Below are 26077 nucleotides of genomic sequence, written 5' to 3'. Positions count from 1 at the left end.
ACCAAAGCTGATTTCTCACCTGAACCCATGAAGACTGGAAGGAGAGGCTGGGGTTTATCTCTCCTGCTGCAACAAAAGAACTGTCAGCTGTGAATTTTCTCTCTGGAGAAACCATGTTTCAGGAATGAAGAGGAAATAAAAATGTTCTTAATATAAAAAGGTTATTGCTAGCAGACCTATAAATTTTTTGCTAACGGAAGTTCTTAGAACAGAAAGGAAGTGAGAAAACAAAGAATCTTATATCACTGGAAAGGAAAAGGAACTACAGAGCAGAAACATGGTTGCAACTGTCCCTCTCCTGAGTTTTGGTGAATGAAACAAAGTCATATTGAAATCAATGAAATTCAAAAGGGAAGCTAAAGGACTTAAATGCAAGTGAGGTTTCTAAATCTCCAACTGGTGAACTGAATGTGGGCCTACTGCGATGGGGCCCGTAAGTGTACAATAATACCTAAAACAACCACATGCAGACACACTAAGAAGCATGCTGATGCCCCTGGCCTGCCCCTCAGAGCCCCTGTTCCCACTGCTAGACAACTTGAGCAATGTCAGTATGAGGAGCAAGCAAAGCAAAGTATAATAAAACAAAATTAAAACAAAAAAACCCAAACACAAAAAACATGCAAACAAAACAAACCCACACCTGATTGAAAAAATAGAGCAGCAGAATACTTGGAAAGATGATAAAATGTAAGGCAAGAGATTATCTAGGTGGGATCTCAAAAAAGGATATGCAGTAGTGCCAGATTAAGATTGAGGATATAGGAATCTGAGTAAGTGTTGTTGAGCAGACCCAGAGAATCCCACCAAGTGAGTGCAGATGTGATGGGCCATGTCAACCAGCAAAGTGCTTTCCTAGTCCAAGTGAATGACCACATGGGAATGGCTGTCACTTCTACTTTTGTTACAAAGAGATCGAAAAACCAAGAGTGTAGTGAACTACTGTTTGCATATCAGTATTCTAAAATGCTGGAAAGTGATGCAGTTTTGCAAACTGAATCATTCCCTATTTCAGTATTACTCTCAATGAACTTGATATTCTAAAGCAAAGCATCTCCCAGTGGTTTCTTGCAATGTGTGGAAATCCTCTATTCAGGTGGAAAAAGGAAAAAGGTCTATCTATGGAGCTGAAAGAAAAAAATGAAGTTAAAGAAAGGATGGTTGAATTCTATGAAGAGAGTGGAGAGGTCTCTGCCCATGGACAGTATCTACAAGAATGCAGACTGCACTCTGAGGGAAGGTGAGCCCTGTTTCACGAACAGTGACCAGCACCTGTCATAACAGGTAGTCTGTGATCGGCAGATTTCCAGCCTGGAATACAAGCACTTGTGCAATTCATGCCCTAACTTCTTAATTCATTCAACAAACACCTCCACCAAGCAGCTGGCCCTCAAAGAGTTTACCACAGGGGAGCTGGAACACCTAAATGGGCAATTTCAACAGAGGCTAAGTGCTGAAGTGGGCAAATACAAGCACAGCAGAAACTGAGAAGAGCTCCAGACTGGCCTTGGGATCAGGTAGGCTCAGCTTCCTGGTGGTGGGGGAGGGACATGTGCAAATGCCTGGGCCTGAGAAGGGAGGTGTTCAGGAGTGAGCATGGTGTTATTTGGTGTACTCCAGTGGTTCAAGATGGCTGAGGTTAATGGTGCAAGACAAGGTGAGGTGTTAGTTATCTAGGGGCCTGTGTTCGATCATTCCCATGGGAGACACCTACAACACATCTAAAGTGTGCCAGGATCGTGGTTGGCCCCTGGATTTTCACTGCTGGAAAATTCAACCCAGCAGTCACTGAAAGAGGCTTACTGTGCAGATGGGGTCACCTCCTCCCTGAGGTTTCACACCACGTTACTCTCCATTCAAGAGAATGAGGACCCACACACCTAAGCTAGAGTCTTGGATTTCAGGCTCTACCATCCACATGCCAAAATCTTCTGGCTAGCTGTTGTTCTATTCACTCAGTCCTTTTGGGTAGTGTTTGAAGCTTTTAGCAAGGCATCAGGGATGCACAGATTAATCAAAGAGGCCAACCCTGCTTATGTCTGAAACTGGGGGCTCATCCCATGGCCTAGAGAGCTTCTGTGCGAGGTCTCTGCATTGTTGCCTCCTTGTCAGGTCCAATGTGGCTTAGATGCTGCCTCCTTCAGAGAGGCTGAGAATCAACTCAAAGACACCTCTCTGGTCATGCTACACACCTGTCTCCAGCTTTCAGAACACCTACTGTTATCATCCACTCATTTGCTTACTATGCGTTCCTTTTTGTTGGACTTTCCTGCCCCACAGGCACCCATGCTGGATAAACAATGACAACCCCTCCCTCATCCCACAGTGCTGATCTTTCCTGTGGCTGCAAGGTGAGCTCTTACACCAGCCTCTCACATGTCATGAGGGCCTTAAATACACGGATGAACAGAGTACTCAAGAGGACTCTCAGTCTACTGAGTAGAGGCAGATATTCATGTAGTTTTACAATTAAGTGAAACATGAAGGATGGTTCTCGAAAACAGGGAGACGCTGACAGTACTATTTGGGAGGTTCATGGAAGGTTTGAAAAACACACAATGCTGGAGCCTGTTTTGAAAGATGTGTCCCTTTTGCCACAGGCTAGGGGAGAAAAAGATGGAAAGAGTATTCTAAACTCTTATAAAACAATGAATAGTCATTTTCCTCTCAAAGTTCTCTTATCAGAAGTAAATATTTAGGATGTGCTAGAAATAGAGCTGGACAGGTATGACTTCACCAAACCTTGAAGATATATGCTATCATGATCTCCATGGAAAAGAAAACTGAGGTTCAGAGAGTTTAGAATACCCACCCTACTGGTAACAACGCTTCCAGTGTGGTGCTGTACCTTCCTACCTTATATAAAACCGATCTTCAAATTATCCTGTGGGTAAAATAGCAACTGTCAGCAGACATCCAGGGAATCCACTAATTAGATACTTACTACATAAATACCTTTATGTTTATACAAACTGACATTTGCAAGTTCCTAATCTATTAAGAATAACAGATTGTAGCCCTCTCCTGTTTATTACTCAGAACAATGTCAAAACTCAGTCTCTCGTCCAGAATACTCTATTAGAAAGATAGAGTGGGAAGGCAGTGAGTCACTCCAAAGAAACAACGTAATGAACACGCTGGATAAATCCATTGGCCCCAGGTTAAAGCCCTGCCCGGGAAGACCAGTATTGGGGCTGAGTCACTAAAATGGGGGCCAAGAGCAACGGCCTAGTGGTGCTGATGTGAAAAAATTGTGGCATGGCACAGAACTGTGGTGGTCACAGGAAGAGGGCGTCAATCAAGGATAACCCCAGAACTACAGTTTTCAATCCCCTTGCAGCAAGAGGATCCTGGAGAGACTTCCAGTTCCACAGTGCCACAGGATGGCACGGCCACGGATCGATTCTGAAGTTCAACTCCATCACTCTATTCTGGCTTTAAACACAGTAACGCAACACTCCGATCATGACTTGCTTCACAGGTAGCTTTTCTGTAAGAAAATGTGCCGACTGTCAACATGAGTACTCCAATTTAGAAGAGCAACATATTACGTAACCATCTCTTCAAATTTATTGGTTTTGACATTATTTGCTCACCCTTGGTTATCAATGAGTTCACACTTCAAGGAGTGTAGCCCGGGGACATTCCTGAGAACCCAGATAAGGCCATCTCCACAGCCGTCCTGCCTTGGAATGCTAGATAGGGACAGAACCTTCCTCCTGCCTACCCTTCCCCATTCTCCAACACATTCCTTCCTGCCTCCCAATCAGAGCACAAAACTCCACTAACCCAACCCCGACTAAAGTAGCTGCTTTTCTGTGTCCCCATGGTACCACCATGACCAGACTTCACCCCTGCATCAGCCATAGCTGATACCAGAATGCTCACTGGGACACACTGTCTTAGGACATGGCAAGTATGCTCATGGTATGTACACTGTGTCTCTAAATTAGAATGAAAAATGGCCAAAGAACTAATGTAACCCTAAGCCTAAATGAAATGAGAAAAATGCAGTCCTTTTATTTTAAAAATAGTTTTGGGAAGAAGGCTGAAGAGATCTGAGTTTAAGAAGCTACACGTAAACAAGCAAATGAAACAGCTGCCAAAAACCTTCTCATCACTTATGAACAGGCGATGCTAAGAGCAGGGTCTCTGCTGTTCCTCCTGGGGCACATTCTCACCTGGGTCTGGTTGGTCCCCACATTAAGATCAACAACAAAAGCTGAAGGATGCCATAAGGAACACTTAGCAGGATGGTGAAGGACCAGAAGTGACAAGAAACAAGAAGTGGGGACACTGGCACAGACAGGAGGGTACCCTCGCACCCTAGTTTTTCAATTTGATAGTCAATGAACATCTATGACTGTATTAAACTCAATGCTAAGAATTCTTCTTTTATTTATTTTTTATTGCATTTAAGTTTATATTCTAGAAAAGCAGCATTTTTTTTTCCAGGTGAACTGAAAATGCTGGCCACTTGAAGAAAGGAGTTAGAGCTCTCCTGTGGAACTTCAGAGGACAAAAACTAGGAAAAAGGGACATGGTAAAGAAGAACATTTTGACTCAACCCAAAGACAAACTCTCTTAAATCAGAGCTTTCTGAGTTAGGAAAGCATAACGCAGTGTCAGGTGGAGTCTGCTAGGCATGCACAGGTAGAGAATGTGCTGCTGAGGTGTTGGGAGAGAGGTCTGCAGACCTGGAAGCCTCACACGAAATCCCACCTACTCCACAACTCTGAGAAGCATGCAAAACAGGTGAGAATGCAGGCTGAGGAGTCAGACCATCTGGCATGGGTCCCCATTCTGATCCCATCTCACTGCATCTCACTGCTGCTAAGGCCATCTTGTCCCCTGCAGCACTTTCTACACAGAAGTCACATGACTTTCTCAAACAACAAATCAGCCTGTGTTGACAGGCTCCTCTCTTGTTCACCACCCAACTGTCTTTGCATTGGAGTCAGAAGAAAAATCTCTGCTGTGGAGATGCATTACCTGGGTTCTTAGGAATGTCCCAGAGCTTTCCTAGAGCTCTCTCCACCACCTGCAGCTCCTCCTCACCTGCCTCCCTGCTGCCTCCAAGGCCCAGCCTGCCAATCCGTCCCATTCCTCTTGCCTCCCACAGTGTGCCAGAAGCCCTCCAGCTGCCCGCCCATCCTGGGGGTCCACCAGCTGTTCCGGCCTGCAGTGCTCTCTTCCAACACGGCTGATGTGAAGTCCTGCTGAGAAGTCATTTCCTGACAACTCTGGGGCGGTGGATTATGTTCATTATTTTGATCATGGTGATGGTGTCAAGGGTTTATATTTTATGCCAAAACACATCACACTGTATACTTTAAATATGTGCAGTTTGTTGTGTTAACTATGTCTCAATAAAACTTTTTATTTTTTCCCCCATCATTTTCTTACGTTTTTCCCAGTCCTGGATGCACAGCAGTTCCAACTCCTCCCAACTCCCTCTGCCTCCAGTCCACTTCATTCTTCTGTTTCCCCTTTTGCCTCTCATGCCAACATGGCATCGACTCCTTTATTTGCTTATTATCTATATTCCTCCTGAGGGGCAGACTCTGTCTCCAAAGTCCAGAACAGTGGCTGCTACCCAGAGAGCACTCCATGAATGCCTGGCAAATCAGTGTGTGTGTTACCCTGGGCCAGTCCTGAGTTTAAGCTCTCTTTGCCTGTGAACCAGGATAGGTAGCTTCTGAGCCTTCAGTCAGGGTGAGAGAGAGGGACAGGCTGGGCACAGAGCACAGGGCCTGGGGCACCCACCTGTGAGATGTGTTACTACCAGAAGGTCAAACTCGAGGAAATGGCTGCCAAGTCACCTTGTCCTTTCATTTTTAATGAGCTAGCCAATGCTTTGAGACAATCAGGTGCTTCCTTCTTCCCCACCTGCCAGGCCTGTGTTACATAACTGCCTTCTCATTAGGAAGAGGGACAGGGGTGCCACTTTTAAGAAGTGGGAAACTACTTACAACACCACTGCGCATCCTAGAGCTCCTTCATGGAGTTGCACCAGGACCACTGCCGCGCATCCGAACGTGACTTGTGTGTTCTCCTAAGTATGACGGGAGTTTCCCAACACTATAGTGCTGTGCTGCATTGTATTTTATGTCAGATCCTACTCTATAATTTGCTTTATTTCTAAATTATCTTCAGTGTTTCCATTAATAATTACTAAATAACACTATTAGAAATTATTTTAGTTTACTTTTATTTAGGAAATGAGCTTATCTCTGAAAATGAAAAAAATACTATGAAAATAAATAAAAAACTAACAATAAACTGATTAAATTCTCCATATAAACAAAGGTAGTTAATAATGAAGATGAAATAAATCTGCTAATATGAATCAGCTCAACAGAGAAAATAAAAAAGAAACTATGTTGAGTAAATGCCAAGGTTCAAGGTTTTTCTGGTAGTTAAATAACTGTGGGGCAACTATGACGATGATCCAGGAAGAAATATCGACGCACTGACCTGCGGCGATGTGCACTCACCAGAAGACAGAGGAGCAAGCAGGGGCTGCCAATGCCGGGCTCCCCCAGCACAGCGCCAGGCACTCAGGAGAAGATCCCCGCGTGGTGCTAACTGCAGCTCACGCAGCCAAGAAAGAAAAGCAGGAATCAATATACAGGATGGATTCAAACTAAAAAGCTTTTTCTCAGCAAAGGAAACAAAGTGAAAAGAGAGCCTACAGGTTGGGGGAAAATCTTTTCCACATGCACTTCAGATAGAGCACTAATCTCCAGAATTTATAAAGAACTCAAAAAACTCTACACCAAGAATACAAATAACCTAATTAATAAATGGGCTAAGGAACTGGGCAGATACTTCACAGAAGATTTACAATCAACAGATACATGAAAAAATGTTCAACATCTCTAGTAAAAAGAGAAATACAAATCAAAATTACCCTAAGATTCCATCTCACCCCAATTAGAATGGTTATTAACAAGAATACCAGCAACAATGGGTGCTGTTGAGGTTGTGGGGGAAAAGGTACACTCATACATTGCTGGTGAAGTTGCAAATTGGTGCAGTCACTCTGGAAAGCAGTGTGGAGATTCCTCCGAAAACTTGGAATGGAACCACCCTTTGACCCAGCTATCCCACTCCTTGGTCTATACCCAAAGGACTTAAAGTCAGCATATTACAGTGATGCAGCCACATCAATGTTTAGAGCAGCTCAATTCACAACAGCAAGATTGTGGAACCAACCTAGAAGCCCTTCAATATGTGAATGGATAAAGAAACTGTGGTATATACATACAATGGGATATTACTTAGCCATAGAGAAGAATAAAATTATGGCATTTGCAGGTAATGGATGTAGTTGGAGAATATCATGCTAAGTGAGATAAGTCAATCTCAAAGAACCAAAGGCCGAATGTTTTGTCTGATAAGTGGATGATGATACATAATGGTGGAGGGCAAGGAAGGGGGTAGGGAAGAATGGAGGAAGGATGGATTGTGCAGAGGGAAATGAGGGGAGTGGAGGGGAGGGGGTAGGGGGAAGGAAACAGAATGAGACAAACATCATTACCCTGTGTACATGTATGATTAAACAGTGTGACTCTACTTCGTGTACAACCAGAGAAATGAAAAGTTGTACCCTATTTGTGTGTAATGAATCAAAAAAAAAAAAAAAAAAAAAAAAGTCCAAGAGTAGAGGGAGCATCCACAGTTCCTTCACTCTTGCTGCCTTGTAGAGATTTCCACTGTCCATAAGTAGCTCGTGCAGTGAACCTTTCCCACTTCGCTCTATTTAAAATGTTCCCATATAGAAAAAGGTGAAGTGGGGCAAATTTGAATGCTTAGAGACATCTGGGAATCACAGTTGCTCTGATCCTAACACAGAGGTTACTTAAGACTCTTGTGTACTGCTTCATTACTTGAAGGGAATTAAGATTCTTAATTCCCCATTATGATTCTTAACATGCACCATTCTAGAATCAAGAAAAGGGGGAAAAGCTGCTATGAAATTATTAAAATTGGAATCATCGTAGCAAATTTTCAGTATAGACAATCAATTCAGTCCCAGTAAAGGTAATAGCGAAAGGTCAAAACATATCATTAAAGAAGTTTCTAATGCTTCTATAAGCCTCGTTAAGAAACCATATCCTGTTGAAAGTATGAAAACCCTGGATAGTCAGGTGAGAGAGTACGAAGCATGTGTTCAGAGTACTCCCATTAGCAAGGAGATGGGAGACCACCTGGGTTTCCAGAGAGCTAATGCCAAAGCTCCTTGCACAGCAAAGGAGAGAGGTGTCAAATGTCCCCAAGTAGCTCTCATGAACAAACAAGCCAGTGTTATCATAACAATATGATGAAAGACTAAACTCAGCAAACAGAACCTCCAGGAATCTGTAAAGGTAGAATGGTCTTAGGAAGGGGCTCAAAACCCGCTGCTTCCTTGTCAAGAGGAAGCCAGCACCCAAACAGCCTTCCCTTCTGCCTTGGCCCTTCTATAGCGCAGGTCTTCAATTCTTGGTAAGTGAGACTTTTGAATGAGTTCTGTTATATTTCAAGATGGCATCCATCTCAAAGGTAGAGCAGAAATAATGAAAATAACAGCCACTGTTCAATAAAGGCCCACTGAGACCATACAGAGTTTTCCATCCTGCTCACTATTTTAGAATATTTAAATATGAAGCATAGTAGGTAGAATCAAGGAAATAACAGTTGAATTGTTTCCAAGCAGTCATATCAGATGTGTCCACAGGTTAGCAGTAGGAGGTTGGAAGGACATGGACTGTAGATCTGCAAGAACATAATCCATGTGGACTTCTTAGGTACCACAGCATCCTTAAGAGGATACAGGGTACCTTTTCCTCAGTCTCTGTGTGGCCTGGCATTCAGGAGACTGTGGCTGGTGTCTCTTGGCTACTCAGTGCTTCTAACCCCATTCATGTCTGGCCTCAAACACTCTTATTACTGCTACTGGGATGCCAACATAAGCCAAGAGAGTCATCTGAAGTCATCAGACTGAGTGTAATGAGTAGTGAGTTAAAAAAAAAAAAAAAAAACCTAGTGTGTGTGTGTGTGTGTGTGTGCGTGTGTGTGTGTGTATTCTGTCCCTATAACTTTTCAATCCTCTGACTTGAATTCCAAAGGGAATTGGCCATGCCAAACATACTAGTCTGATTACAGGGTTGTGCTCCTGGAGCATATGCCTTGGGTAAACCTATTTCAGAGAGGTACAAACAGTTGTCCAGGACACTGGGGAATGGCAGCAGTCATGTGCTCTTTTCCGCAGCAGGGAATGTCAATGCTTACTCATGGAAATGTTCATAATCCCTCATAAAAAATACCAGTTGAGGACTCAGAATTTGTTCTTTACTTGTGGGTATCAGGTCTTCTTAACCTAGGAGTCCACAAACCCTCCCCAAGGTCTCTGAGTCTCTAAAAATTTAATACAAACTTTTAGAAAAGTACAGATAAACTGGTAGCAGGGATTTTGCTTTTTTCGTAAATATCAAAAGAGATGAACAGATGAAAATCTTCAAAGAAGCTAGCAGGAGACCAGGGCTATAACCCAGTAGTGTAATTTCACAGAATTATAGTACGTCATAGGGAAGAACCAAAAAGTGCATTTACTAAATGTTAGTAAATGTTTATATCCAGGGAAACAGAAGCACAAAGAGGGTAAGAGGCATACTCGAACCCGACTTGGAAGAGTAGGAGTAAATTTCAGATCCACCATTCCTAGTCAAGTGGGCTTCTTTCCTCTCAAAATTTATTTTCAATGAACTTTTTTTTTACTTACAAACATGCCTGTGCTATTTACAAGTATCTAATGATTCATATTATGAATTTGATTTCAAATGTGTGTGTACCTGACAGAAAACTATCTACTGCAAATATCACAAATGCTGTTCCTGCAGTACTCCAAAATTTCTTACCTGCTTATTAGTCACATAATTTCATTGACAGTTTTCTCCTAGTTCTTTTGTTTTAAAAAACCAACACATTGGCTTACTGCAGATTCACTTGCTTTGTTGACAAGTTGCTTCCTGAGTTTACTTCCTTTTTTTTTCTATGCTAGTGTACTTTCTAGCTTGCATAATGGAATGAAATCTTTACATGAAACACCTTAAAAGTTATAACATTTCTTCTGTATGTCTTATTTGACTTTTGACTCTGATTTGCATCTGATTTTAAGGCCAGATATTCTGGGGTTTTTCCCCCCTCTGATTTCTAATTAGTTATCTGCATTTTTACATGGCCTTCTCACACAAGTCTAAAACACCTAGAAATTTACAGGCATCAGTGTGTTTATGTTAAACCTTGATGATTCATTTGTCTCCCCACCACCCCAAAAGGGAACCCTGAACCTTGCTTAGGGTTGATAATGTGTGGATGAGGGTAAATTATTTTCTTATAAAATATATATATATATTTTTTCAGTGCTAGGGATTGAACCCAGGGCCTTGTGCTTGCAAAGCAAGCACTCTACCAACTGAGCTATCTCCCCAGCCGTGAAATACAATTTTCAAAAATATAAATAAAACATCTCAGAATGACATGTTAAAGTGATAAACTAACTTGGTATTTTTGGGAACTCAATGTTTACTATGTTGGAAGTCAATAGTAGACAAATAATTTTGACAGAACTGAATCTTCCAAAGTGCTGTCTCTGGACACAAAGTTTTATATAAGAGAGAAGAAAACAGGAAAATGAGGTGAAAACCAGCAATCTGGAACATGTTGCTTCATAAATAAGCTGTGCAGTCTGAGCAATGGCAACTCTGTGCAGCTGAATGTGCTAATGAGCAGCCAGTTACAGAGAACAACAGGAAGGGATAATATTCCCACAGCAAGTAAAATGAAAAACAGAAAAAGCAGTCATTGAGCAAAAGCTGCCATTAGAGAAAATTAGTGGGCAAGGATTATGAGAAAAGTGCACACAGGCAAAGCAACATAAGCTAGCAGGAGAAGCAGGCAGAAAGGAGTATGAGCCTCTTTAAGATGGTGATTAACAGAGCTCGAAGTCTGCTGAAGACCAGACCTGTGCTTGGTTCTGTTGTTGGTTCTGCCTTTAATATTTCTCCCCTAAAGTCATTCTCTATTTGACCCTCAGTTTTGTGGGTGTGAATTTATAACACATTTTGTGTTCTTGTGTCAAAATCAATAAAAAGATGGAGGGAGAAAAGAAAAAAGAAAAGAAAAACTGGAGAAAAAAGGAAGTAGAAACAAGCAACATGGGAGAAGAGTCTGCTATCTGACAGAGGGAGGCGAGAGCTGTGCGTGATCAGGGCTTCGCTTTCAGGGAAAGGAGATGGCCATGTGAATGTGGTGCTGCCTGCTTGCCTCACCTTATAAGGTGGAGGCGGGCCTGCTGCTGATCCTGGGACCCAGCCGGGAAGGCAGTTCCTGGTCCACCAGTCTGAAGGTGAAGCTTCTTCCTCTGAGAGAGCAGGGAGGCTACTGTTTCCTACTCTGGTAGGCACTCAGTGTGATTCTGAAGGTGCATTTCAGTGCTGCAGTCTGACGTGAGCTTAGGTCACTTGAAATATTAACTTACATGATGTCACATCACCAACCCCCAATGAAGAGTTTTTTATACACCTTGCCAAATTTAGCACTAGCAAGAATGATACTTTGAAATTCCTTAGGAACTTGGGTCTTTTTACTTAACAATATTTTAAATTCTCCCAGGTCACATGAAGCCAGTAACATCTTTAGCTAAAATTAGGTAACACTATTCATCAGGGCAGAGGGAGCAAACTTCTAAGAAGAAAGCAACCTGTCTCAAAAAGTCACAAAATGGCTTCTGCCCCCTTTCCAAGATGACACAAATAAATGCAGGAGAAAACAAGGCACTTCCCTGGTTAACTGAACGTTTTCGGCATGGTCTGGTACAAAGGGGTAGGACAGGAGAAGGTCACCTGGAGGGTCCTCCAGTGACCAGCTGCTTCTACTAGTCCATGGACAAGATAAGCCATGGAGATAACTGACTCACTTCAAATACTAAAACAAAAACTTTTTTTGATAAGAAGCCATATTTGAGAATTAGTATTATCCCACAGACTATCACTTCATATTTTTAAACTCATTTAAAAAGAACTCATTAAATGTGCTTTAAAAAGTCTTATTCTCAAAGGCAGCAACACAGATTAGTTTTTCAAAGACTAAGCTTATAAACTGTCACATCATTTTAGTCATTATTTCCAAATATATTTTGTTGTGATTGTTATTTTTACTTAAAGAAGGCTGTTTCTTATCTGTCACATTTACAATTTGTATCTTGTACTTAATTTTTAGTGCAAATCAAATCATTAAAATCATGATCTGTTTTCAGAAAGGAAAACAAAAGAAAACAAAAAACAAATATGCATTAATGTTTTTCGATTATTTTTAGAATATACATTTAATTTTTAAAATTGAAGTATATGCAAAATAAGTTAATGAAACAATTTAAAATGCAGCTAAAATATTTTCTCTCTGTGGTTCACAGGTTCTTAAAACTCACAAAAAAAGTACATCTTTTAAAAGGGCGAATTTGATCATTAAAAATTAAACCAAACATGCACAAAAGAGGATGCTTTGCAGGTACTGTTGAGTGATTGTTAGGGGTTTCATTTAACACTTAAGTTAAGCATCATAATCTCCCTCATTCTAACAGAAAATCTTGTTTTCAGGAATCTGAAAATTCCACATTCAATCATATTGCACTTCACAAAACTCAAAATCATTCTGTAAATCAGAATAAATGGTTCAAAATTGTTCTTTATTCTCTATTTTAGTTCACTTTACAAAATTTTTTCTTGCATATGAACGTAACTGATTCTCTGCTGTGCATTTCTAGATACCAAAGTCTATGATAAATTAATTAATGATTGCAAAAAGCCTTCTTCACATATCAGCCACTACCTTGGGTGAAGACTAATTCGGAGGTGAGGGTTTCACAGACGCCAGTGTGCGGCCATGGCAGAGCATTTAGTTTTATAAGTGAAAGGGAGTGTTGGGGAAGCCTATCACTTAGCTGTCACCCACAGGTTTAGGGGAGGGCAGCAGAGAAGTCGGGGAGGTAGTCTTGAGGTTATGATGCTGCAAAACCAAACTGCACTGATGTGAAAAACTCCATGAGATGGAGTGTGTGGAACGTTCTGCAGAAAAACTACATTGATCACCATATGATTAGTATGAGACCTTGCCTACTTAGGAAGAGAGAACAGAATACAGTGAATGACAGAATGATTTAAAATGAAGAAAACAGAACCACAGAAAGAACTGGACTTATTTGACACCAATATTTATGAAGAAAATTTTAACATTATAAAAAAAACTCAAGGAAAATGAAATCTTTACAAAAATATTTAGAATATTTAAATCTTTATAAAAATATTTAGCTTTTAGAATATGGTTTATTTCATAGATCATTTTCTCTAAGCCTTTAAAGTTTTTGTTTTTCAACTTTAGAATTTTAGTGCCATTTGTTAAAAAGGCAGGTGTGAGAGTAGTTTTCTAGGCAATGCACACTTCCCTTTCAAGGAACAAAACTCTTTCTTTTCTCTAATAAGCACAGTAACATGGGTAAGCTGTCTGAGAGGGAGGAACAAAACCAGAATGTCAGCACAGATTGCTGGAGTAAACATCAACTGAAAAACGGGCTGCAGCAGGTCAAGGTGGTGCACATCCATGACCCAGGGACTCAGGAGGCCCGGAGGACTGCTCAGTGGAAAGCATCCCTGGGCTCAGCCCCCAGTACAAGGGGGTGGGCGGGGCGGATGCAGATAACAGATGATCTCAAAGCATGTTCATAGGAAACACTGTGGTCTAGTCTGCTGGTTGAGGTTGTGCAAGTGTGTGTTTTAAGTATGAGACTTTTCATCAAATCCCAAATACAGGTGGAGTAGTTTAACTGAATCCACACTTCAACTGTTAATTTAAAGGCAAGGAAACAGGTTTCAATGTACTCTAGGTTAAAAAAAGGAATTAATAAATTGTTACATCACCTGTCAATTGCTAGATGCTGTAAATGGCCAACTGAGTAATGCAGATTATAAATATACTCAAGAGAACAAATGCACAGAAAGGGCACTGTGCTGCTGGCTGTTAGGTGTAAAACAAAGTTTATGTTTATGTCAGGAAACACAGGTGGAGACAAACAGTGTGTACTCATAATTTTTTACCTGCAACCTAAAAACAGACAAGGAATTCAAGTTTCTAGGCACTGGGATTTTTTTCCTTGCATACATATGAACATTGGTGTGACACTCAAAACGGTTTCTTCAAAACTCTTTATAATTAAACACAGACTCTCACCCTTCCTTGCTAATTATATACTTTTTTTTTGTTCCAGAAGCAAGCCTTTATTGCTCATAATTTTAGCTATCACTTGCCTGGTCATCTTTCAGAACAATAGCATATAGTTAAGGGAAACAAAGGCTAACTGTGACTGCTGTTGCCAAAGCAAGGATTAATTTTTAGCTTTTAAGTGCTGTTCTTGTGTTTCACATTAGAATATTAAATTCAAGTCACAAGTTCAGAATAGTTACACATTCAGTCTTTTGTATTTAGTTAAACATCTGTCATTTTTAACATCTAGAATACTGGCATAGGTTACAATAAAATCTGGTGTGTATCCTGCAATTTTACAAATTCTATTGCTTGTGGCATTACATCTTTGATGGCAATACTACATTGGCTGTAGCACCATAAGAATCAATAAATATTAACCATTTTGACACTTTGTGCATGGATGCTTTATCAATTGCTATCAGGGAGTAGAACAGACCTTGATGAACTGTATTTCTCAGTTAAGGAATCCACAACAAATTAGAAATTGATGGAAATTTAACAGATTTTTTGAATTAAAAAAATCATCAACAGATTTTATTTCCTATAAAAAGGAACACAAAAGTTAGGAAGCTTATGTTTTCAATGGATGGGATGTAATATCAAGTAGAATTCTAATTAAAAGAGTTAAACATCATACACTTTTCTACACCACTTATATAATCATGTGGATTATATATAATCCACTTTGGAACTTTGAGTAAGATGCTAGTTAGGAAAGGGGAAATTTTATTCTATTACACCATCTTATCTTTCTTATGCTACCAATCCATACTTTTCCAGATAGGCCACAGAAAATATCTAGCATCCTCTTGTACAGGTTCTAAAGAAAGAGAAGACCGTTGAGTACGATTAGAGTCGTTTCATGCCGGGAAACCTTCCAAGAAGTCACTGTAACACTGACTCTTAACTCCGGGCTGTGTCGCCCCTAGGCCTGGTTACTGGGATGCTGGTCCATGCGTGCACACTGTTCTTAGCAGACAACTGCTGAAGGCTGGGGGCTCTGATGACCCTCACAGTCAGGACTGTATTCCAGTTATATCAGGGTGAGTTTTCTGGTTCTTTCAGGGATAACTTTTAGTTTTGTAATAGGGGTTAAATTTCACTGAACAGTCCAATGGATTGATCAACTGGTGAGGTTAAGTTCAAAACCAGACTTCTATTAGTATCTTGAATTTGGTAATTTAAAGAGCAAAGTGTAACGTCATTTGCAATGTGTCTGAGTGACGCCATTTCTATGCTTTATGGATGACAAACTGTGCTTTCACGGTCCAGTTCTTCTCAAAAATTGTGTAAAATTTCACCAGGGTGGCAATTCAGACAAATAACTCTCTTCAGATGGAAAAAGAAATACTTCACATATAGAGGAAGGGCTGCAAGCAAGAGGACTGCAATGCGCTAAGGGTAAATCAGAACTTTTAGTAAATTAACAACCTACTAGTCATGTTTCCTTGGGTTGTAAACTTTAAAATCATCGTTCTTGGTGAAAACTGTTCTAATGAATTTATTTTTCAATAATTATTAATTGTAAGGATTGATGATTTTCAAAGTGACAGCTTTCAAGGAACAGTAAAGAAAATATCTAAAATAAAATAATAGATCTTATAATAGAATCTATTATCTACTCATTCCCCAAAAGGGAGTGGGTTCTGAGGTATTAGTCAGCAACTAGGAAAGGGATACAAGGAAGTTATAGGTATGGAAATATATTTCAGTATAGAACTTAAAAGAAAAAACTAATGTTTAAGGATTAGAAAGTATTTTGTATAGTATTAGATGCAGGGGCTTCATGAATGCAAATACCTGTGGAACGAACGTACCCAGTGAGGTCCTCTGGCAGCAGAACTCAAACAGCCAAGGGAGGTGAGCAAGAGGCTGGGGAGCACAGGGGAGGGAGATGGCACACCTTACTGCAGGGAGAGCACACAAGACAGTCAGGATGAGGTCAGCAAGCTATGAGGGAGTGCTGGAAAGCCTCTCTCATCTCTGTCATCTTCTGTCATCTCAGAAGCCATGAATATGCTTTAGGAAAGCCTGGACGCAGGGAGTTGGGAAATCACGAGGGTGTCAGTGACATGAAATACCTATCTCCACTGCAGAGATCCAGCTGGGTCACTCACCAAGCAAGTAAGCTTGGTCCATGCATCCTGATTAAAAACCCAACAATGAAAGAAAACTGAGCAGTACACGGAAGAAATGTGAGATCATCCTCTCCCCGACTCACCAGTACGGAGTGGTAGTGGACTGGGGTCAAGCAGGGCTTGGAGGTGGGTGGGAGAATCCACAACGGTCAGGGAAGGGCCTTTGCTGAGCCAAATGTACACAGGAGCAGACACTAGAGGAGAAACTTGATCCACATTCTCTTACAGAAGTCCCACAGAGTAGGGTTCATTACTTCGGTCTTTCCAAGGAAACAGAAGTATAGGAAATGTAACATTTCAAAAAAGCAAAAACCTAGTGAGAGATACAAAAACCACCACTGGATTCCTGTTTAACTTAGTACAAAACGCTCAACACGCCTTCAGAATCTGGCACCCACTAAGATCTTCAGCCTCATCTGCAGTCCCCCCCTACACGTGATTCAACGAAGATCCATGCTACGCAGGACCATGTAGGTTTCTAGGTTCATTCTGTATGTACAAAAGCTAAAGCTGACTGATGGTGACGTTTCCCATGATCAAACAGTGTGAAAGAAGTGTCAAGAGCTGACCCGAAATCTGGGTTTATCTCATCACAAGACAATGGTTTTTCTACTGTACCGATACTGATGTAAATGAAAAAAGGGGTTCTTTTTACTTTATTTCTATTATTGAAGTTTTTAGGATAGTTTTAATAGCATTTGTTGGTTTCTCTTTTGGTTATAAAAACGATATAATGTAGAAATACAGAAAAGCTTATACTTTCAGGTCTATTACTTTTCCTAAAAAGCACATACAGTGAAAAAAAATATACTTAACATGCCATTTTAAATACCACTTTAAGAAAAAATAGGGATAGTGAAAACATTCCTTAATATTGTAAAAGCCATCTATGCTAAGCCCATGGCCAATATCATTCTAAATGGTGAAAAACTGAAAGCATTCCCCCTAAAAACTGGAACAAGGCAGGGATGTCCTCTTTCACCACTTCTATTCAATATCCTCCTTGAAACTCTAGCCAGAGCAATTAGACAGACCAAAGAAATTAAACGGATACAAATAGGAAAAGAAGAACTCAAGCTATCCCTATTTGCTGATGACATGATTACATATTTAGAGGAACTGGGAAATTCCACCAGAAAACTTTTAGAACTCATAAGTGAATTCAGTAAAGTAGCAAGTTACAAGATCAATGCCCATAAATCCAACGCATTTTTATACATAAGTGATGAATCCTCAGAAAGAGAAGTTAGGAAAACTACCCCATTCACAATAGCCTCGAAAAAAATAAAATACATGGGAATCAATCTAACAAAAGAGGTGAAAGACCTCTACAATGAGAACTATACAACACTAAAGAAAGAAATTAAAGAAAACATTCGAAGATGGAAAGATCCCCATGTTCTTGGATAGGCGGAATTAATATTGTCAAAATGGCCATACTACCAAAAGTGCTACACAGATTCAATGCAATCCCAATTAAAATCCCAATGACATACCTCACAGAAAGAGAGCAAGCAATCATGAAATTCATCTGGAAGAATAAGAAACCCAGAATAGCTAAAGCAATTCTTAACAGGACGAGTGAAGCAGGGGTATTGCAATACGAGAACTTCAACTACACTACAAAGCAATAGTAACAAAAATGGCATGGTATTGACACCAAAACAGACAGGTAGATCAATGGTACAGAATAGAAGACACAGATGCAAACCCAAATAAATACAGTTTTCTCATACTAGACAAAGGTGCCAAAAATATGCAATGGAGAAAAGATAGCCTCTTCAACAAATGGTGCTGGGAAAACCAGAAATCCATATACAGCAGAATGAAACTAAACCCCTATCTCTCACCATGCACAAAACTCAACTCAAAATGGATCAAGGGCCTCGAAATCAGACCAGAGACCCTGCATCTTATAGAAGAAAAAATAGGTCCAAATCTTCAACATGTTGGCTTAGGATCAGACTTCCTTAACAGGACTCCCATAGCACAAGAAATAAAAGCAAGAATCAACCACTGGGGTAGATTCAAACTAAAAAGCTTTCTCTCAGCAAAGGAAACTATCAGTAACGTGAAGAGAGAGCCTACAGAGTGGGAGAATATCTTTGCCACTCATACTTCAGATAGAGCACTAATTTTCAGAATATATAAAGAACTCAAAAAACTCTACACCAAGAATACAAAGAACCCAATCAACAAATGGGCTAAGGAAATGAACAGACACTTCACAGAAGAAGATCTGCAAGCAATCAACAGATATATGAAAAAATGTTCAACATCTCTAGTAATAAGAGAAATGCAAATCAAAACTACCCTAAGATTTCATCTCACCCCAATTAGAATGGCGATTATCAACAATAGGTGTTGGCAAGGATGTGGGGAAAAAGGTACACTCATGCATTGCTGGTGGGGTTGCAAATTAGTGCAGCCACTCTGGAAAGCAGTGTGGAGATGACTTATAAAACTTGGAATGGAACCACCATTTGACCCTGCTATCCCACTCCTTGGCTGATACCCAAAGGACTTAAAGTTGGCAAATTACAGTGATGCAGCCACATCAATATTCATAGCTACTCAATTCACAATAGCCAGATTGTGGAACCAACCTAGAAGCGCTTCAATTGATGAATGGATAAAGAAACTGTGGTATATATATACAATGGAATATTACTCAGCCATAAAGAATAATAAAATTATGGCATTTGCTGGCAAATGGATGAAATTGGAGAATATCATGCTAAGTGAGATAAGCCAATCTCAAAAATCCAAAAGGTGAATGATCTCATTGATAAGCAGATATTGACACATAATGGGGGGTGGGAGAGGGGCAAGAATGGAGGAAGGAGGAACTGTATAGAGGGAAAAGAGGGGTGGGTGGGGGAAGGAAAAAATAACAGAATGAATCAAACATCATTACCCTATGTAAATGTATGACTACCCAAATGGTATGCTGTTACTCCATGTACAAACAGAAACAACATGTATCCCATTTGTTTACAATAAAAATAAATTAAAATTAAAAAAAAGATATGCTTAAAAGTGGAACTGCTGAGTAAAATGGTGTGTGCATTTTAAATATTATAAGCATAAAGATACATAACACAATGTATTCACGTATTGAAACATCACATGATATCCCATAAGTATATACAGAGTTTACCAGCTAAAAAATAAATTCAATTTGAATTTTAAGAACTGTTAAGTCTGGCTACTTTGCAATGAAGTTATAGCAGCACAGGATCCCACCAGTAATATGAAAGTCCTAGTTTTCCTACAGCAGGCCACCAATGGACATTTTTGGTTTCTGTCCATTGATAAAAATGGGCATCTCACTGTCTTGATGTAGTGATGATTAGTGAGGCTCAACGTTTTCCTTTTGTAATCAGCATTTTTAAATGCTTGTTCAGATTTGACTTTTTTTTTTTTAAAAAAGCAATTTGAGGGAGATTTCTGTATATCAGGAACACCAACTTCTGTGGGAATAGGAATTATATTAATCCTGTTTCTGTTTTATGTGCTCCAAATATTCTCTCCTAATTGATTGTGAAACTTTACTTGCTCCTCTCCATTTTGGTTGTTTTCCATGTCTTATACAACCTTGAAGTTATATAAATATCATAATAATCACTTGACCATGTTAAGAGTTTAAAATAAAAATGCAATTCATGTGAAGGTTCTTTTTAAAAAAGATACAGTCAGGTGCAGTGGTACACAACTGTAATCTCAGTGGCTCAAGAAGTTGAGGCAAGAGGATCACAAGTTCAAAACCAGCAATTCAGTGATTCCTAAGCAACTTAGGGAGATCCTGTCCAAAATTTAGAAAACACAAAAAGGGCTGGGGATGTGGCTCAGTAGTTAGGCACCTCTGTGTGCAACTCCTGGTATCAAAATTAAATTAAATTAAAAAGATATAATGTCTAGTTATGAATTATTTGAAGTCTATATCTTTACTTTTCTCCTACACACTTCAATTTTTAGGTGTCTGTGTTTGATAAACACAACCAGTAGTTTAATAGTTCTATGATGGTCTTGTGATATGAAAGTATTATTGAGCTACTGAACATCATTATATACAAAAAACCCCTTGTTATCTTATGCTTTTTTCTAAATAGATTATCTATGAAAACACAAAGATTTAACTAAAATTAACACAGATCAATCTCCTCAAATTTCAGTTCTAATATTTCAATATATTTATTCTCAGGAGTCCAGATTGCAGAACAAAGAACGATGTAAATGGGAAGTGGAATGTGAACACCTAGAAGATGTTTTAGGTCTACACAATTAGATAAATGAATCCATATTCCAAGCAAATGAAATTATGACCTAACATAATTAATAATTTATACGTGATCAAAATGCACCTTTAGCATCAAAGGTTCCCTTTGGATCAAAACAGTGCCCCTACAGTAGCGTACACTGAGTTGAGCAGCATATCTACCCTGCAATGTCAACTTGATCTCTGTGCTCTAATGATTGTTTGCCAGAGCTTTCATAACCTAGCCAAGGACAAGGGAGAGCCAGCTGTCTGTCTTTGTGGGGTGACCGCTCCCTACCCCTATTTGCGTGGTGCAAACACAGCCAAGTTCCTTTGTGAACGGATCATTTTCTAGAGGTCATTCTGACCATAATTTCAGAACCTCGCCACTATCCTGATGGTCCTTCTTAGGAAATTGGACCCAGTGGGAACGTTTTCCACCTCTGCTTAGTCTATGGGTCAGCATTTTCCTTTCCTTGTAGTTCTTAATTCCCATAAGTGGCAATTATTTAAGACACAGTTAGAGAAGGTACAATCTACATTCATCCAATAAAATCTAAATATTAAAAAGGACAGGAAAATTCAGCATGGTTACTAAGGATAAATGGAACAGCATTTGGCATTTGAAAGGGACCAACGAAGAGGTACATGAGTAAATGAACAAAATTTTAAAAATGGTTGGAGGTAAAAAAAAAAATTAAGAAGAACTAAAAGGACATACTATGTGTCAAGGAGACAGAGCATCTTAATTATAGGAGGTTACTCTCACAGTCAGAGTCAAGAAATAGGTGGAAAGATCACTGTAATAAATACTACCTAGAAATCCATCCAAGGGCAGCAGATAAAGAAAATATAAATTTTAGATTTTTAACCAGCATATTACAAAAAACAGGAAAGTACATTGGTCTAAACTATACACATGTCTAGAGGCAATCTATCAATGGTAAAAGCACGATGCTTGGGAAACCACCACGTCTGGAGAAAACTCATTAGGAAAACCACAAGTACTGCAAGGATGTGATGAAGCAGGACAGAGGTCCTTAAAGAAGCCAAAGGAGAAAGGAAAATTCCGCATGTTATGTGTCCCGCTCATGCACACATGGGAAAACTACTGGAAAGAGTGAAACAACTGTGCAAGCCTCAATGTGTTACATAGGTAACTATCACATTTGAGCTGCAAGTATTGTGCAACTTCCAGGTCTAGTGAGCAGAATCTTTATTAAAGGTCTCACCTTTTCCCGTGATATACATTTAAAAGCAGGTACATATAAGTGAAATTTTGGTGAGTGATTCTAATCCAGTTACACAATTAAATCCAGTTACACAGTTAAATTTTCTAAATACTGAGAATTTGGACTTCAACTCAACTAACTTCCTGCCTGGTATACCACAGAAGAGTATTTTGCAAACAAAATCCAACATGTGACATGTAATAAATATGGTAGATACATTTAAAACCTCTTAAAGTTGAGTTTCATACATAAAACATTTCATTAGGACCATTTTTAAGAAGATGTTAGCTCTTAGGATGATGAGAGGTCTTATCTCTATAATACAGCCCTTAGTCTGTATCAATAAAAATGGTTCTGTTTCTGTGACTGAACACTGGAAGACATTTTTGGATGGTGACATTTAATCTAAGTATCATACATAACACTGTCAATTATCGGTTGCAAAATAGTAGCATAATAGTGGCTGCAAAAAAGCCAAAAGTTTCACACTGTACTCACAGTCTCAGAAGTGTGGGTCAGTTACTTTGATCCATTTTCACCCCCCACTGTTAAATCAGGAATAAAAGTAGCACAGAGTGTTTTTTCAAGATATATAGAGTAAACCCTGCATCACTGAGTTCATCCTATCCATTTTTCAGAAGTTTATGGGGTGAAGGTTTAAATAGAGACAGCAAATACAAGAATCCTACTTGCAGATGGCTATGAGAAAATAGCCATATAACTGAGGAAATCTATAGAAATTAGAAAATCTATTTTCTCAGGAGGTGGAGATTGTGGGGTGGGAATAATGGCCTTTGTTCCTCGTTAGAGTGCTTACTTAGGAGGGCACTGATAATAAGCATAAACATGCAGAATGGAGTACAAAGAAATATAAACACTCGGATAAAATGTATGCACAAATTGGCATGCTGTGTTTTAGTTCTATTTTAAAATCTTTGGGACAAGCATTCAATTTTATCTGTACTATGATGATAAAATATTGTTTCCTACACTAAGTTAAAATGACTTTGCATATTAACATAATAGGTAAGTATCTTGGTATCTTAATACCTGAAATATGAACATACCCAAACAGATCCTACCATAAATAATAAAACACAGTCCTAGATTTCAAATGTCAATGTAAAAAAGACATTACAAAATTCGTTATGGTCAAACAACATAGAACACCTTTAAAATGTCTTTCTAACTTATTTTTTTTTTTACACATGGAGAAATCTGGGTGAAGAAAGGGAATGTGTATCACAAAAAAAAAAATCTTTTTTTCATTATATACAGAGGGAAAAGGTCAGAAATATGAATGGAGATGATACATTAGGAAAACACTGAACACCTAAAGGATCATGTGGTGTCTTTCAAAGAGCTATTCTGTATTGTTGCTCATCCTTTTTCAACATTACACTGTGTGGCTGCACAACCAACTTTTCCATTCAACATCTGGCACGCTTTATTAACCACACAATCTCCTCTGCCTGCTCAGTGCTTCCAGCCGTTCTCCGCTCCTCACCCCTGATTTCTCAGTTCTTACAGAATCAAGTACTCTTCAACTTGCCTTTATGCACTTAAGATTAATCATCTTGGTTTACTCTTGAGTTATATAAGTGACAGCTACATTTCCATCCCTGAAGCAAACACAATTTCCAACCTGCCTTTTAAATAGCAAGGGCACTTACAAGTTGAAATGATTTAATTAAAATTAAATGTGCACAAGAGTAAGAACTATATCTGGTACCTACACTATCCTGTCCTTGATTTAAAATGTGAAGTTTGCTTAGTCTGAATAACAATGTTAATCTAACAAGCCTAATTTTATCAGCGGGTTATCTACAAAATACCAAGGACCACAGTTCACTGTTGATTGAAGACTCTATAAAAATGTAAATATATTTCGTTAAGTATTTAGTTTTTCATATTAAAAATGCTAAAATGTAGTACCTAATTACTCCAATAAAACTATCACTAAGAGATAATAAGTGGGAAAGGTTGAGTTTCATGTCTTCTTAAAGAGTAAGAACTCAGGTGACGTCAACTGCAATACCACCCAACAGAATCCTGCAACGTCAAGAGGCTACCTGGCTGCTCTCACGCCCCACACGTTCCCGGAAGCCGAGAGTCTACTTACAGCAGACAGTCTTCTTTCCAATGAAAGGACAAGAGGTATAAACTTAGTAAAGGAACAAGGCACATAAACATGAATATGGAAGTCATGCTGAGAATCTATCCCTGATGTCAACATCAGGTATACTCTGGAATACTAAACCTTGGCATTCAAGAGCACACCTTCTGGCATGATTAGAAAGAACACAGAAAGCTAGGTATGGTGGCCATGCCTACAATCCCAGTGACTGGGGAGGTTGAGGCAGGAGGAACATAGCCATGCTCAGCAACTTAGTGAGATCCTGCCTCAAAATAAAACTAAAACAGGCTGGGGGTGTAGTTCATTGATAGAGTACTCCTGGATTATTTTCCCAACACCCCTTATGCCCCCCAAAAGAATGCAGAAGACACACAATAATTTCAGTTGTACACTTTATTAATTAAACTCAGAGCACTTAAAATATGCCAGGTACTATTTGGAGAACCTTTCAAATATTATTGAATCACTCCAACACAATTATCACTAAGAGATTAGTTGACTGCAACTTTAATCCAAGATGCGAAAGGATCTCTTTCATTACTTTGAGATGTGGATTCTATTAAAACAAAAGAATTCATATCTGTCCCTGGCCAAGTTCTGGATGGAAACTCCAACTGTAATTCATACTAATAGAAACCAGACAAGGAGTATGAAAGAGATCCTGAAAGGTACTTCCCCAAAAGAGTTCTCTCTCCAAGAGAAAAAAATTATATTCCATGCAATGTGATGAAATTAATCTACTCTACCTGCAAAGAAATCTTGCCTTTGCCTTTACAAACAGGAAGTCACTTATGCTAGGTTTTTATTTTAAGCATGGAATAAAATTATGATTTTTCACAAGAAGAAAGAATGACTCCCTGCCAATCACACTGACATGCTACTCAACAAATGGCACTAATAGCTGTGACAAGAGTGAACATGTCTGAGCAGAGCTTTTTAAGAAGAATCTAGACCAGCCATCAAAACCACTGTTTTATCAAGTTGGGGCCTACGCCATATTCTGCTGCAGTAAAAGCTATTAGGTGATTCAAGTGACTACTTTACAATGATGGATTTTCATCTATTAAAAGAACTTATGTAAGTGTTTCTAATCTTACTTAAAAAATGGAAACAATATGAAAGTAAGTAAGCATGTTTATAAGTTCAAGCATTCTGCTTGCTTTTCCTCAATTTTGAAACTCTACTCAAATGATTTATGCAATTCAGATGCTGAGTAGCATATATCATTTAACATCATTTTGGTCTATTTACTTATGCTCAATGTAATGAGAATAACTTTTGTATTAATTCTTCCCATTTTCACTTTCCCTGTCTCAGTAGCATCCCTGCACTCAACAACTCCTCATCAGCCAGGAAACCTGTTCAATACCTGCTAAGACAGGCGAGTCTGGAACACTGACCAAAGATGAGAGCAATTGTTTCTGCTTCTGTAATTTTTAAAAGCTGTGATGAAATACATGTGACTTAGTCTTAAAGAGAAAGGAAACTCTGGCACATGCCATGACACAGATGAGCCTTGAGGACGGCATGCTACATGAGATAAGCCAGTCACAAAAGACAGCTGTGTGATTCACTGCACAAGATGTGAAACACTCTCTTGATTGCAGTGTTTCTCTTGTGCTTGATTGGATCTCGCGTTACTTGGTTCTTCATGGCTGTAAACACAATAGGCCACACCATATAAATGTACTTGTGTGTGTGCATATTCATTTACAGGTGTACAGATAGGTACCATATAACCTAAGTATGCCACAGGCTATACTATCCAGGCTGGTGTAACTATGCTCTATGTTCACACAATGATAAAACTGCCTAACAACACATTTCTCAGAACACATCCACATTATGTGACGAATGCCGACACAGCAATCACCAGTGTGAAACAGGTGAGTACTGTTTGTAATGATGGCAAAGTTTACCTAAGAAGAATCTTATCATGAGCAAAGATCAAACATTTTTTTTATGCATTTCTTATTCTTATAAAGAAAGAATAATAACCTCACAGGAC

The 26077-nt window shown here is 39.2% G+C and overlaps 1 protein-coding gene across 5 annotated transcripts in view; it reads right to left on the bottom strand.

Moving 5' to 3' along the window:
• Positions 1–26077, bottom strand: part of ZNF407 (zinc finger protein 407) — a 432266-nt gene that overhangs the window by 91225 nt on the left and 314964 nt on the right. The gene's annotated exons all lie outside the window — the stretch shown is intronic.

The sequence above is a fragment of the Sciurus vulgaris genome (genome assembly GCF_902686455.1).
Source record: "Sciurus vulgaris genome assembly, chromosome: 13".
Taxonomy (NCBI): Eukaryota; Metazoa; Chordata; class Mammalia; order Rodentia; family Sciuridae; genus Sciurus; species Sciurus vulgaris.
This window is presented reverse-complemented; position numbering and strand designations above follow the sequence as displayed.